At 37.6% G+C, this 15,267-nt stretch overlaps 1 long non-coding RNA gene across 1 annotated transcript; it reads left to right on the top strand.

Moving 5' to 3' along the window:
- The first annotated feature begins 3,509 nt into the window (after positions 1-3,509).
- Positions 3,510-7,658, top strand: LOC144380467 (uncharacterized). Its single transcript, XR_013444630.1, has 3 exons — positions 3,510-3,600; positions 6,616-6,711; positions 7,361-7,658. It is a non-coding gene; the product is annotated as an uncharacterized LOC144380467 (long non-coding RNA).
- The last annotated feature ends 7,609 nt before the right edge of the window (positions 7,659-15,267 follow it).

Below are 15,267 nucleotides of genomic sequence, written 5' to 3'. Positions count from 1 at the left end.
TACCGAATGTTGAGGTGTATTCACCAGATACACTAAGAACTATATATATATATATATATATATATATATATATATATATATACACACACACACACACATAATGTTTTTATACTCTCTCACCAATTATCTACCTAACATGTAGTGAATCAGAGTAGGGGAATTAGTCCATGGTTTGGGTCAAAGGACCTGTCTTAGTGATTAAAGCTCTGGGGCCAAGTTCTTGAACAGAAACATTTCTGTAATTGCTATTTTTGGTCACAAATTTGAAATCAAGCACAAGAAATTTTGGGGGTTGAGGTGGAAAAAAAAGACATAAAAATGTGGAGATATATGTAGGTAGAGTGTATACTATATTATTTGGATTTGAAAGGTTCTAGGAAGAGGAGTAAGACAGGTCTTGAACTGGAAGGAGAGGAGGCTTAAAGCAGGTGTTTTTTAAATGATAAACTCACTTTTAATACTTCCCAGTATCTTTATTTCCGCCCTTACTTCTCTCCCTAAAATGCTTCTGTAGTTTGTAAAATCTACCTTTCCTTGCTTTTCTTTTCCTTCCATTCTTGGTCTCTGGGAAAAATGGGAATGAAAAAAGAGAACTGGTCACAGCCAACAGACTCAGGTAGTTTTTCCCTTATGAAATTTTCATTCTTTACAGAACAAAGAAAGGAAACTGGAAACCTTCCCTTAGCATCCCCAAAGAAGCTTTGCTCAATCCAGGCCAATTCCTTTCTTAAAGTGGCTTAATGACCACTGATCTCTGATTTTGCTTATTCCTTCTCAAAATGGAGGGCATTAGGAGAAGGAAGGGAAAAATGAAGGAGGGGAAATCGGAGGGAGAGATGAATTTTGATTGCTGTGGCTAAGATTTCCAGTACTATGTTGAATAAAAGTGGTGAGAGTGGACATCCTTGCTTGTTCCTGACCTTAGGAAAAAAGCTCTTACTTTTTCCCCATAAAGGATGATGTTAACTGTCGGTTTTTCATATATGGCTTTTATTGGGTTTTTTTTTTTTTGAGATTTCCTTTTTATTTCTTATACTACTTGATATATATTCACAGTGACCATATGGTCTTTATAATAATGATTTTTTTTTTTAAGTTAAAAAACAAACAAACCTGAAGAAGCTCCTTAGGGAAAATGCTCAATTTCTGAAGGGACCAAAGGCTCACCTGGTAACTAGTGCCATCTAATGGTCACACTAGCTTATCGCTCTAATGTTGGACCAAAGCAAGTGCAGGGTCCCACTGGATGAAGTTTAGGCAGGATGAGCCAGAGGTGAGAGAACTCAATGGGGGCAACATACCACAGTCATTCGCCAAAGTTACATATAGTTTATACTTAAAAAATATTAATCCATCAATGAACTCAAATTTAAGGACCTGGTGGTGCATAACATATTCAATGTCAACCAATGAAAGAAATACTAATTTGTATTGATGTGGAGTTTTTAACTGCCTCAAAATATTTTCTATGATGTATTGGTCACTTACAATAATATGTAACATAAGTGGACCAAATCGTTGTATTGAGATGATGAATATGAGGCCAGAGAACTTGTGAGGAGCCCAAGGTGGGCTAGACCTGGAAGCCTGGGGTTCAGAGTACCAGACTGGAATCCTTCTCCAGGCATTTTTGCTACATGGGGAACAGAGATATGCAGGCTTGATTTTTTTTATTTGAACTCAATTGGCCAACATACAGTACATCATTAGTTTCAGATGTAGTGTTCAATAATTCATCAGTTGTGTAAAACACCCAATGTTCATCACACAACGTGCCCTCCTTAATGCCCATCACCCAGTTACTCCATCCCCTAACCAACCTCCCCTCCAGCAGCCCTCAGTTTGTTTCCCAGAGTTAAGAGTCTCTCATGGTTTGTCTCCCTCTCTGATTTCTTCCCATTCAGTTTTCCCTGCTTTCCCATATGATCCTCTGTACTGTTTCTTATATTTCACATATGAGTGAAACTATATGATAATTGTTTTTCTCTGATTGACTTATTTCACTTGGCATAATCTCCTCCAGTCCCATCCATATTGATGCAAAAGTTGGGCATTCATCCTTTCTGATGGCTGAGTAATATTCCATTGTATATATGTACCACATCTTTATCCATTCATCTGTTGAAGGACATTTTGGTTCTTTTCAGTTTGGCTATTGTGGACATTGCTGCTCTGAACTTTCGGATGCATGTGCCCCTTCTTTTCACTACATCTGTATCTTTGGGGTAAATACCTAGTAGTGGAATTGCTGGGTTGTAAGATAGTTCTATTTTTAACATCTTGAGGAACCTCCATACTGTTTTCCAGAGTAGGTGTTCCTGCTTGCATTCCCACCAAAGGGTTCCCCTTTTTCCACATCCTTGCCAACATTTGCTGTTTCCTGTTTTGTTAATTTTTGCCATTCTAATTGGTGTAAGGTGGTATCTCATTGTGGTTTTGATTTGTATTTCCCTGATGGCTAGTGATGTTGAACATTTTTTCATGTGTCTGTTAGCCATTTGTATGTCTTCCTTGAAGAAATGTCTGTTCATGTCTTCTGCCCATTTTTTGACTGGATTATTTGTTTTTTGGGGTGTTGAGTTTGAGAAGTTCTTTATAGATCTTGGATACTATGCCTTTATCTGATGTCATTTACAAATATCTTCTCCCATTCCATAGGTTGCATTTTAGTTTTGTTGACTATTTCCTTTGCTGTGCATAAGCTTTTTATCTTCATGAAGTCCCAGTAGTTCATTTTTGCTTTTGTTTCCCTAGCCTTTAGAGACGTGTCTTGGAAAAAGTTGCTGTGCTGAGGTCGAAGAGGTTGCTGCATGTTTTCTCCTCTAGGATTTTGATGGATTCGTCTCACATTGAGGTCTTTCATCCATTTTGAGTTTATTTTTGTGTATGAACATGGGAGTGCAGACATCTCTTAGAGACAGTGATTCCATTTCCTTTGTATATACACCCAAAAGTGAGATTGCTGAAGCAAATGGTAGTTTTATTTTAAGATTTTGGGGGAAATTTTATACTGTATTTAAAGTGGCTGTACCAATTTAGATAGCCAAGAACAGTGCACAAGTGTTCCTTTTTCTCCATATCGTTTCCAGAATTTATTCTTTCTTTTTTTTTTTGATTATAGCCATTTTTCCAGGTATGAGATGATATCTCAGTACGGTTTTGATTTGCATTTTGCTGATGATTGCTGATATTGAACACCTTTTTAGTACTTGTAAGCCATTTGTATATCTTCTTGGGAAAATTGTTTAATCAAGTCATCTACTCATTTTAAAATTATATTATTTGGGTTTTTTATTGATACTGAGTTGTATGAGCTTCTTATGTACTTTGGATATCAACCTTTCATCAGATAGATAGTTTATCAGCATTTTCTCTTATTCTGTAATTTGGCTATTCATTTTATTGATTTTTTTCCCTGGCTATGCAGAAATATTTTAATTTCGTGTTGTCCCACTTAATTTTTGCTTTGGTTGCTTGTGTATTTGATGTTTTTGATGTTCTATTGTGTCAGGGGACCTGTGGTTCATACATTAAATTAAGAATATACAGACAGTGGCCTGCTGAATGAAGAGGCATAAACTATTTACTCAGTGGCAGCAGGTAAGTTCCTTAGTATCCAAGCTCCCACTTTGGGGCAATAAAACACTGGGGTCATTTTGATTGAAAACACAGTTTTAATATGCTCACACAAAGGAAATAAAGTTATATGATTTATTCATGACAGATCCCAGAAACAGGGAGTGAAATGAGCTGGGGAAAAGGACAGTTTTCCATCCCCGGTCACAAATGAGCAGGAGATAGCAGGGCGTCAATAAGCTATTACTTATAACCTGGTTGGGGAAGATGTCACTATTCATGGCACATCTCCAAGAGGTTATTTTAAAATGCAACCCAGCAAGCAAAGTGGGAACTTGTAGCAGGAATCCTAACATCAGTTCCTTATCTAAATGTTTAGAGTCAGTGTGAACAAGGTTGTTATATTGAAAATACCTTGGTGGGAACTCAAAATACCTGTTTTCTCATCACATATATCTAAAAAAAGGTTGTTCAAAGATGAGGAAGATTTTTCCTGACATTTTCATCTAGAAATTTACAGTTTTTGGTCTTACTTCTAAGCCATTAATCCATGCCTAATTTTTGTGAGTGTTATAAGATGAGGGTTCAATACACACTTTTTTGCTGCCCACAGCAAAAAAGGAGAGCCTTTGAAGACCACTGGCCTCAAGGATAGAGCAACCAAAGCATAACAGCAGAACACATGAAGCACAAACCAGAGAAAATCCCTGAAGCAAGTGTCTTGACCTAGACACTACATGACCTCTTTTTCATATGGACTTTATTTTCAGGAGCAGGGGACATAATAGGTTTTTCTAACACAAAGGAGGCAAAGCTTAGACAAAATGTCAAGAGGGAGGAATTTATCCTAAATGGAAGAATAAGCTAAAGCCATGGCTAGAGATCTAAGTGAAACAGATATAAGTAACATGCCTGATGGAGAATTTAAAACAGCAATCATAAAGATACTCACTGGGCTTGAGAAAAGAATAGAAGGCATCAGGGGGACAATTAAGACAGAGATAAAAGAGTTAAAAAAACAATGAATCAGAAATGAGGAAAGTAATAAGTAAGATTGGAAACAGGCTTGATGCAATAAACAGGATGGAAAGAGGAATGAATTAGTGATAGAGAAGACAAAAGAATGGAAAACAATGAAGCTGAACAAAAGACAGAAAGAATTATGGATCATGAGAATAGACTTCAGGAACTCATGACTCCATCAAAAGTAATAATATTCATATTGTAGGAATCCCAGAAGGAGAAAAGAGAGAAAAGTGGGAAGAAAATTTATCTGGGGAAATAAAAGCTGAAAACTGTCCTAATCTGGGGAAGAAAACAGACATCCACATCCAGGAGGCACAGAGAACTCCCATTAAAATCAACAAAAGAAGACCAACACCAAGACACATTGTAATTAAATTTGCAATATATAATGATAAAGAAAAAAAATCCTAAAAGCAGCAAGACAAAAGAAGTCCTTAACTTACAAGGGAAATCCCATAAGGCTAGCTGGAGATTTCTCAACAGAAACTTGGCAAGCCAGAAGGCATGGCATGATATATTTAATGTTCTGATAGGAACAATCTGCAGGCAAGAATCCTCTATCCAGCAAGGCTATCATTCAGAACAGAAGGAGAGATAGAGTGTCCCAGACAAAAGCCAAAGGAGTTCATGGTCCCTAAACCAGCCCTGTAAGAAATATTAAAGTGGACTCACTGAGTGCAAAAGAGAGACCAAAAGTTACAAAAACAAGAAAGAATCAGAGAAATCTCCAGAAACAATGACAAAACCCAGTAATTAAATGGCGATAAATACATATCTATCAATAATTACTTTGAATGTAAATGGACTAAATGCTCCAATCAAAAGACATAGGGTGTCAGAATGGATAAAAAAATAAGACCCATCTATATACTGCCTACAAGAGACTCATTTTAGACCTAAATAAAGGCACATGCAGAATGAAAGTGAGGGGATGGAGAAACATTTATCAAACAAGTGGATGTCAAAGTAAAGCTGGAGTAGCTATATAAATATATATATATATATATATATATAACACTAAATGGACTTTAAAACAAAAACTGTAACAAGACACAAAGAAGGGAACTATACCATAATAAAGAGGACAACCAAACAAGATGTAACAATTGTAAATATTTATGCACCCAAGATGGGAGCACACAAATACATAAAACAATAGTGAACAAAAAAGAACTCACTAATAATAATAAAATAAGCATAGGGAATTTTAACACCCTACTTACAACAATGGACAGATCTCCTAAGCAGAAAATAAACAAGGAAATAATGGCTTTGAATGACACATTGGAACAGATGGACTTAACACATATATTTAGAACATTACATCCTAAACCAGTAGAATACACATTCTTTTCAAGTGCACATGAAACATTATCCAGAATAGTTCACATATTAGGTCACATCAGACCTCAACAAATACAAAAATATTGAAATCAAAGTATGCACATTTTCTGACCACAACAGTATGGAACTAGAAATCACCTACAAGAAAAAATTTGGAAAGACCACAAATACATGGAGGTGAACAACATGCTACCAAAGGATGAGTGGGTCAATGATGAAATCAAAGAAGAAATTAAAAACTAGATGGAAACAAATAAAAATGAAAACACAGTGGTCCAAAACCTTTGGGATGAAGCAAAAGCAGTTCTAAGAGGGAAGTATATAGCAATACAGGCCTACCTTAAGAAGCAAGGAAAAATCTCAAATATAAAACCTAATCTTACACATAAAGGAGCTAGAAAAAAAAAACAAATGAAGCCTAAAGCCAGCAGAAGGAAAAGAATAATACATATTACAGCAGAAATAAATTACATAGAAATTAAAAAAAAGTAGAACAAATCAATGAAACCAAGAGCAGGTTTCTTGAAAAAATTAATAAAATTGCAAATATCTTCTCCCATTCCATGGGTTGCCTCTTAGTTTTCTGACTGTTTCCTTTGCTGTGCAGAGGCTTTTTATCTTGATGAAGTCCCAAAAGTTCATTTTTGCTTTTGTTTCCCTTGCCTTTAGAGACGTGTCTTGAAAGAAGTTACTGTGGCTGATGTTGAAGAGATTACTGCTTATGTTCTCCTCTACGATTTTGATGGATTCCAGTCTCACATAGAGGTCTTTCATCCATTTTGAGTATATCTTTGTGTATGGTGTAAGGGAATGGTCCAGTTTCATTCTTCTGTACGTAGGTGTCCAATTTTCCCAGTACTACTTATTGAAGTGACTTTTTTCCATTGGATATTTTTTCCTGCTTTGTCAAAGATAGTTGACCATAGAGTTGAGGGTCCATATCTGGGTTCTCTATTCCATTCCACTGGCCTACGTGTCTGTTTTTGTGCCAATACCATGCTGTCTTGGTGATCACAGCTTTGTAATATAGCTTGGTCAGGCAACGTGATGACCCCAGCTTTGTTTTTCTTTTTCATCATTCCCCTGGCGATTTGGGGTCTTTTCTGGTTCCATACAAATTTTAGGATTGTTTTTTCCAGCTCTTTGAAAAATGCCAATGACATTTTAATAAGGATGGCATTGAAAGTGTAAATTGCTATGGGCAAGATAGTCATTTAAGTAATGTTTATTCTTCCAATCCATGAGCATGGAATGTTTTACCATCTTTTTGTGTCTTCCCCAATTTCTTTCATAAGTGTCCTGTAGTTTCTAGAGTATAGATCCTTTACCTCTTTGGTTAGGTTTATTCCTAGGTATCTTATGGTTTTTGGTGCTATTGTGAATGGAATCAATTTCTTAATTTCTCTTTCTACAGTTACATTGTTTGTGTATAGAAACTAAGAGGCAGCCCACGGAATGGGAGAAGATATTTGCAAATGACATTACAAATAAAAGGCTGATATCCAAGATATATAAAGAACTTCTCAAACTCAACACTCCAAAAAAACAAATAACCCAGTCAAAAAATGGGCAGAAGACATGAACAGACACTTCTCCAAGGAAGACTTACTAATGGCTAACAGACACATAAAAAAATGCTCAACATCACAAGCCATCAGGGTAATACAATCAAAACCACAATGAGATACCACCTTTCACCAATTAGAATGGCAAAAAAAAAAAAAAAAAAACCAACCAGGAAACAGCAAATGTTGGTGAGGATGTGGAGAAAGGGGAACCCTCTTACACTGTTGGTGGGAATGCAATCTGGTACACTTACTCTGGAAAACAGTATGGAGGTTCCTCAAGATGTTAAAAATAGAGCTATCCTATTACCCAGCAATTGCACTACTAGGTATTTACCCCAAAGATACAGATGTAGTGAAAAGAAGGGGAACATGCACCGGAATGTTCAAAGCAGCAATGTCCACAATAGCCAAACTGTGGAAGGAGCTGAAATGCCCTTCAACATATGAATGGATAAAGATGTGGTCCATATATACAATGGAATATTACTCAGCCATCAGAAAGGATGAATACCCATCATTTGCATGGACATGGATGGAACTGGAAGGGATTATGCTATGTGAAGTAAGTCAAACAGAGAAAGACAATTGTCATATGGTTTCACTCATATGTGGAATATAAGCAATAGCATGGAGGACCATAGGGGAAGGGAGGGAAATCTGAAAGGGGAGAAATCAGAGAGGGAGACAAACCATGAGATACTATAGACCCCAGGAAACAAAGTGAGGGTTTCAGGGGGCAGGGGGGTAAGCAGAGGGGTAACAGGGTGATGGGTATTAAGGAGGGCATGTGTTGTGATGAGCACTGGGTGTTAGACATAACTAATGAATCATTGAACACTACATCAAAAACTAATGATGAATAATACAGTGGTTAACTGAACATAATAAAAAAATAAAATAAAATTGATAAACCCCTAGCTAGATCTATCAAAAAGAAAAGAGAAAGGATACAAATAAATAAGATCACAGATGAAAGAAGATAAATAACAACCAACACCACAAAAATACAAAGAATTATAAGATAATATTATGAAAAGTTATATGCCAACGAATTGGACAACTTGGAAGAAACGGATATTTCCAGAACATATAAACTATCCAAACTGAAACAGGACAAATAGAACATTTGAACAGGCCGATAACAAGCAAAGAAATTGAATCAGTAATCAAACATTCCCAGCAAACAGAAGTACAGGGCCAAATGGCTTCACAAGGGAATTCTACCAAACATTTAAAGAAGAGTTAATACCCATTCTTTTCAAACTATTTCAAAAAATAGAAAAGGAAGGAAAACTTCCAAATTCATTCTATGAAGCCATCATTATCCTGATAACAAAACCAGATAAACTCCAATAAAAAAGGCCGATATCCTGATGAGCATGGATGCAAAAAATCTAAATAAAAAACTAGCAAATCAAATCCAACAGTACATTAAAAGAATCATTCACACAATCAAGTGGGATTTATTCCTGGCTGCAGAGGTGGTTCAATATTCCCAAAGCAATCAACATGATACACCACATTAAAAAAGAAAGGATAAGAAACATATGACACTCAATAGATGGAGAAAAAGCATTGGATAAAGTACAACATCCATTCATGTTAAAAACCCTCATCAAAGTAGGTTTAGAGGGAACATACCTTAACATATCAAGGCCATATATGAAAAAAACACAGGTAACATCATCCTTAATGGGGAAAAACTCAAAGTTTTTCCTCTATGGTCAGGAACAAGGCAGGGATGTCCACTCTTCACTGTTATTTAACATAGGACTGGAAGTCCTAGCCACAGCAATCAGACAACACAAATAAATAAAAGGTATCCAAATCAGCAAGGAAGAAGTTAAACTTTGTTTGCAGATGATATGATACTCTATATAGAAAACCTGAAAGACTCCACAAAAAAAGTTGCCTAGATCTGATACATGAATTCAGTAATGTTGCAATATGCAAAATTAATGTACAGAAATCTGTTGCATTTCTATGCATAAATAATGACGCAGCAGAAAGAAATCAAGGAATCAATCCTGTTTACAATTGCATCAAATCCAATAAGATACCTAGGAATAAATATAACCAAAGAGGTGAAAAACCTGTAATCTAAAAACTGTAGGGGCGCCTGGGTGGCTCAGTCGTTAAGCGTCTGCCTTCGGCTCAGGTCATGATCTCAGGGTCCTGGGATCGAGCCCCACATCGGGCTCCCTGCTCGGTGGGAAGCCTGCTTCTCCCTCTCCCACTCCCCCTGCTTGTGTTCCCTCTCTCGCTGTGCCTCTCTCTGTCAAATAAATAAATAAAAAATCTTTAAAAACTGTAAAACACTGATGAAAGAAATTGAAAATGACAAAAAGAAATGGAAAGACATTCTATGCTAAAGGGTTAGAAGAATAAATATTGTTAAAATGTCTACACCACCCAAAGCAATCTATTCATTTAATGCAATCCCTATCAAAATACCACCAGCATTTTTCATGGACCTAGAGCAAACTATGCTAAAAACTTTATGGAACCACAAAAGACCCCAAATAACCAAAGTAACCTTGAAAAAGAAAAGCAAGGTTTCAGAATTTCAGACTTCAAGTTATATTACAAATGTGATCAAAACAGTATGGTACTGGCACAAAAAGAGGGACATAGATTAATAGAACAGAATAGATAATCCCAGAAATGAACCCCAACTATATGGTGAACTAATCTTCGATAAAGCAGGGAAGAATATTCAACGGGAAAAAGATGGTCTCCTCAACAAATGGTGCTTGAAAACTCTACAGCAGCATGCAAAAGAATGAAATTGGATCACTTTCTTACACCATACACAAAAATAAATTCAAAATGGATGAAAACCTTAATGTGAGAACTGAAACCATGAAAGTCCTAGAGGAAAGCAAAGGCAGTAAAATTTTGACATCAGCCATTTCTAGATGTCTCCTGAGACAAGGGAAACAAAAGCAAAATTAAACTCTTGGGACTTCATCAAAATAAAAAGCTTCTGCACTGTGAAGGAAACAATCAACACAACTAAAAGGCAATCTTCAGAATGGGAGAAGATATTTTCAAATGACATATCCGATAAAGGGTCAGTATCCAAAATATATAAAGAACTTATGAAACTCAACACCCAGAAAATGAATAATCCAATTAAGAAATGGGCAGAAGACATGATAGACATTTTTGCAAAGAAGACATCCAGATGGACAAGAGACACATGGAAAGATGCTCAATATCACTCATCATCAGGGAAATACAAATCAATACTACAATGAGATATCACCTCACACCTGTCAGAATGGCTAAGATCAACAACACAAGAAACAACACGTATTGGTGAGGATGTGGAGAAAGGGGAACCCTCGTGCACTGTTGGTGGGAATGCAAACTGGTGCAGTCACTGTGGAAAACAGGACAGAGGTTCCTCAAAAAGTGAAAAATAGAACTACCCTATGATCCAGCAATTGCACTACTAGGTATTTACACAAGGAATACAAAAATGCTAATTCGAAAGGATACGTGCACCCCCTTGTTTATAGCAGCATTATCTACAATAGCCAAATTATGGAAACGTCCCATCTGTCCATTGATTGATAAACCTATATATTTACAGTGAAATATTCCTTGGTCATAAAAAAAATAAAATCTTGCCTTTTGCAATGACATGGATGGAGCCAGAGAGTATTATGTCAAGTGAAATAAGTCAGTCAGAGAAAGACAAATACCATATGATTTCACTCATGTGTGGAATTTAAGAAACAAAACAAATGAACACAGGGGGGAAAAGAGATGCAAATCAAGAAACCGACTCAACTATAGAGAACAAACTGATGGTTATCAGAGGGGAGGTGGGTTGGGGCTTGTGTTAAATAGGTGATGGGGATTCAGGAGTGCAACTGTTGTGATGAGCATGGGGTGTTTTATGGGTTTTGAATCACTATATTGTACACCTGAAACTAATATTACACTGTATGTTAACTAACTGGAATTTAAATAAAAACAAAAAAATCACAGAGTTTCAGTGAAGATTAAATGCTTTAACTCTTGACAGTGGGAGAAAGAGAGGACAACTAGAAGAGCCAACAATTGCCAGTTTTCAATCTTCACAATTTCTCATTGCAGCAACTCCTAGGAATATCTCCCTTTTAGATAAGTTGAGAAAACTGAAACTTAAAGCTGATGAGTGCAGGAGTGAGGACTAAAACACAACTTTCTTCTCTGCAATGCTCACAAGTCTCTGCTACTGGCAGAGATTCCTTAGTTCCTTGAGGTATTTTTTGCGAGCAAAATTGACAACAAAGTGAATTCCTGTGCCATGATTTCCTATGGTTTTGTCCCAAATTATTTTATTTTTGCTACTTCATAAGAATACTCTTAAGTAAACTGCTTTTTGTATCCTTCATATTCATGGCAGTGAAGAATACAAGGACAAATAATATAATTTTTGAACCATTTTCATGATTCATGCTAAGGTGTTTATAGTTTTACCCATATTGCTTTTGCACCATCAGTGCAAATGCCAACACAATGAAAAACGCAAATGGTATCTGGGTATTACTATGAAAATAGTTTTGACCCTATGGATCCCTGAATGTGTCTCAGATACCCCCCAGCAACAGACAACACTTTGAGAACCACTGACTGAGCCACCACCTAAACACATGCATGAATTTTTACTATATTCCACAAGGTGGTGCTATTATAATGTGCATCAGTAATTAAATTTTGAATCAAAATTGATTTTAAAAATTTGGTCAGTTTCAGGACCCAAACTAGCCACATTTCTTTCCTTTTAAGTTTCTTTAGTGGGCTCTTAGAGTACCAGATCTGTCTTCTTATCTAAGCCCTCACTTCCAGCACTGAATCTTGTTCCCTAAATATGGCATCTTCCACAGAAACACTTTTTTCAGGGGCACACAAACATGTCATGTTAATTTGGATGGTGGCATTTGGCAATAATGAAAGCCAAAGGACTCTTGAAAACTTATCATTTAATGCCTTTGCATTAAGAACATTTCACCACCTTCAGGGGGAGGAGCAAGATGGCAGAGGAGTAGGAGACCTGGATTTTGTCTGGTCCCAGGAATTCAGCTGGATAGGGATCAAACCATTCTAAACACCTATGAACTCAACAGGAGATCAAAGAAAAGAATGCAGCAACTCTATGAACAGAAAAGTGACCACTTTCTGGAAGGTAGGACGTGTGGAGAAGTGAATCTGAGGCAATATTTGGGAAGACAGACGGCGGGGGAGGGGGCCTCCGTCTGCCGCTTCTAGCAAGTGATAGAGCCAAGGAGCACAAAATCGGAACTTTTAGAAGTCCGCTCTACTGAGGGACGTTGCTCCAGTGGCTAAGCGGGGGGTGGAACCCTCGCTGGGACAGTGTGGTCTCAGGACCCTCGGGGTCACAGGAAGACCGGGGGTGCCTGAGTGCAGCAGAGCTCCCAGGTATTGGAGTGGAGAAGCCGGCTGCAGAGATGGAGACGAGGAGTGGGCTCTCAGCTCGGGGTTGCCATAAACCATGATCCGTGGCACAGTCAGGCCACTGCTCTTCCAGCAGGGACCCAATAAGCGGCAGATCCGGGGACACTCCCCTTCCTCCCCTGGGGAGGAGCAGTGGGGGAGTGCACCACAGGAATTGGCTGGGTTTGGAGACTCGACATGGGGATGTGTGCTAGAGATAGAAACGCTCGGTCACAGACTGGGTGAGCACGGAGTGCAGCCAGAGACCAGGGAGATGGGAGTGACTGACTGCTTTTCTCTGGAGGCGGACTGAGGAGTGGGGCCCCCAAGATCTCGGCTCCTCCAGGGCAGAGATTGGGAGGCCGCCATTTTCACTCTCGACCTCCAAAGCTGTACGGAAAGCTTGAAGGGAACAAAAGCTCCCGAGAGCAAACACCAGCAGATTACTTAGCCCTGACTGGCAAGGGCAGGGCAATTCCACCTCAGGCAAAGACATCTGGGAACCACGGCAACAGGCCCCTCCCCCAGATCAGCAAGAACAACCAGCCAAGACCAAGTTTACTGATCAACGAGAATGGCAGATCTCCAGCGCTAGGGGAATACTGCACATAGAATTCATGGCTTATCCCCCATGATTCTTTAGTCTTTTGAAGTTAAATTTTTTAACTTTCTTTTTCTTTTTTCTTTTTTTTTTTGAATTTTTCTTTCCCCTTTTTCAACCAACAACTTATCAATCCCTTTTTAAAAAAATCTTTTTTATTTTTAAAGTCGTAGTCTATCCCTTCATAGTAGTTAACCTTATTTTTGGTATATATATATAAGTTGTTCTCTCTTTAAAATTTAGGGATACAGTTTCTTCTAACAGACCAAAATATACCCTAAATCTCTAGAGTATGGCTTTGTTCTAGTCTCCTGCCTGATCAATTTCTCTCCTTCTTTTTTTTTTTTAAAATCCTTCCTCTTTTCAAACAACTTCTTATCTTATCAATTCCTTTTATAAAATCTTTTATAATTTTCATCTTTACACTCATATTCCACCCCTTCATCGTATTTACCCTTATTTTTGTACATATATAAGTTTTTCTTTCTTTAAAATTTTGGGAGGCACTTTCTTCTAAAGACCAAGAAACGCCCAAAATCTAGTGTGTGGCACTGATCTATGCACCAGGCTGATCATATTTGATCATATTCTGTTTTTTTGTTTGTTTGTTTGTTTGTTTTTACCTTTTTCTTTTTTCTTTCTTTCCCTTTCTTTTCCCCCAGTTTCAGGTCTCTTCTGATTTGTTTAGTGTATATTTTTCTGGGGTCGTTTTTACCCTGTGAGCATTTTGTTCTCTCATTCATCTATTCTCCTTTGGACAAAATGACAAAACAGAAAAACTCACCTCAAAAAAAAGATCAAGAGGCAGTACCAACTGCCAGGGACGTAATCAATACGGACGTTAGTAAGATGTCGGAACTAGAGTTCAGAATGATGATTTTAAAGATACTAGCTGGGCTTGAAAAAAGCATGGGAGTTATTAGAGAAACCCTTTCTGGAGACATAAAAGAACTAAAATCTAACCAATCGAAATCAAAAAGGCTATTAATGAGGTGCAATAAAAAATGGAGGCTCTAACTGCTAGGATAAATGAGGCAGAAGAGAAAATTAGTGATATAGAAGACCAAATGATGGAAAATAAAGAAGCGGAGAAAAAGAGAGATAAACAACTACTGGATCACGAGGAGTAAATTGGAGATATAAGTGATACCATAAGATGAAACAATATTAGAATAATTGGGATCCCAGCAGAAGAAGAAAGAGAGAGAGGGGCAGAAGGTATATTGGAGCAAATTATAGCAGAGAACTTCCCTAATTTGGGGAAGGAAACAGGCATCAAAATCCAGGAGGCACAGAGAACCCCCCTCAAAATCAATAAAAATAGGTCAACACCCCGACATCTAATAGTAAAACTTACGAGTCTCAGAGACAAAGAGAAAATCCTGAAAGCAGCTCGGGACAAGAGATCTGTAACCTACAATGGTAGAAACATTAGATTGGCAACAGACTTATCCACAGACACCTGGCAGGCCAGAAAGGACTGGCAGGATATATTCAGAGCACTAAATGAGAAAAATATGCAGCCAAGAATACTATATCCAGCTAGGCTGTCCTTGAAAATAGAAGGAGAGATAAAAAGCTTCCAGGACAAACAAAAACTAAAGGAATTTGCAAACACAAAACCAGCCCTACAAGAAATATTGAAAGGGGTCCTCTAAGCAAAGAGAGAGCCTAAAAGTAACATAGACCAGAAAGGAGCACAGA

Source organism: Halichoerus grypus, chromosome X (assembly GCF_964656455.1).
Source record: "Halichoerus grypus chromosome X, mHalGry1.hap1.1, whole genome shotgun sequence".
Taxonomy (NCBI): Eukaryota; Metazoa; Chordata; class Mammalia; order Carnivora; family Phocidae; genus Halichoerus; species Halichoerus grypus.
The sequence above is the reverse complement of the archived record's forward strand: the minus strand, read 5'-3'. Positions and strand labels throughout refer to the sequence as shown.